The sequence below is a fragment of the Octopus bimaculoides genome, chromosome 14 (genome assembly GCF_001194135.2).
Source record: "Octopus bimaculoides isolate UCB-OBI-ISO-001 chromosome 14, ASM119413v2, whole genome shotgun sequence".
NCBI lineage: Eukaryota > Metazoa > Mollusca > Cephalopoda > Octopoda > Octopodidae > Octopus > Octopus bimaculoides.
In genome coordinates this window covers 10,352,067-10,353,184 of record NC_068994.1, presented here as the reverse complement: position 1 = coordinate 10,353,184, position 1,118 = coordinate 10,352,067, and positions in this window count along the sequence as shown.

Genomic DNA, 1,118 nt, shown 5'->3' with positions numbered 1-1,118 from the left:
ATATATATATATATATATATATATATATATACATACACACACACTGTGTATGTCTATGTGTCTGCCGCCTTGTGTTTCTGTCTTTTCCCCATCAGTTCTTGGAAACAGGTGTTAGTTTGCTTATGTCCCCGTATCTTTGCGGTTTTGCTAGTGAGACCGAAACAATAAACTACAGGGTTTAAGAAAATAATTACAGGAGTCGATCCGTTTGACGAAAACAATCCAGTGACAGTGACTTTCACGTAATACAATCAACTTGATATATTTCGTGTGTCGCACTTGTTGTTGCTCCATATTTGTCCAATCAACATTTCGAACGCCGAGCTGGCCTTCCTCATCTCGTGATCCAATTTGTCATCGTATCTACCATCACTGCTGACTGTACTCAGGTAAGTAACGTGGTTTGCTTCTACTAGTTTCTATCCTTCAAGGACGATGAGTTCAACCGCAGATATATACATATAGATAAAACTTGAAGCTAATCTGTTTAAAGTATCGCAGCACTAAGCTAAGACCAAAACTACGACAAAGATTAAGACCTAGGCCAAGACGGAGACCTAGACCTAGATCACTGTATGTTAGTGTGAGAAGAGAACTGCTGTATGTTAATATCTGTGTCCTTGTCGTTCTTTCGTCTTGTCGATAGCGTAGGAGAGAGGTAGAGCCCGATGGATGCTTTGGCAGCGCAATCACAAATCTTGGCATGAATTTTTACATCCGGAAAGCTGAAGTTCTCTACCAGCCAAGTCCTGACGTGAGCCAATTGGCACATACTGTAAAATTTTCACGTAACTAAAAACGAAACAAAGCAAAAGTAAGACAAGAAAAGAATAGAAAAGTTAAATTAAACTAAAACAGGAAAAAAAAAAAAAAGGAAAAGCAGAAAACGCTGCTGACAAACAAATTGATTTATGATTCTAAACCATAAACTCAAAAAGCCAAGAATGGTGCACAACAGATAAAAGAGATAAATAGTCAAACCACGGAGTTTGTGCTTCGTCTAATGTTAGATTGATTCCTGTAAGTTAAGTTTATCGAAATGTCAGCGTAAATTGTTTTTTGTTCTTGTCAATAAGATGTACAAGAAAGAAACACTCTCACACTCTCACACACGAATA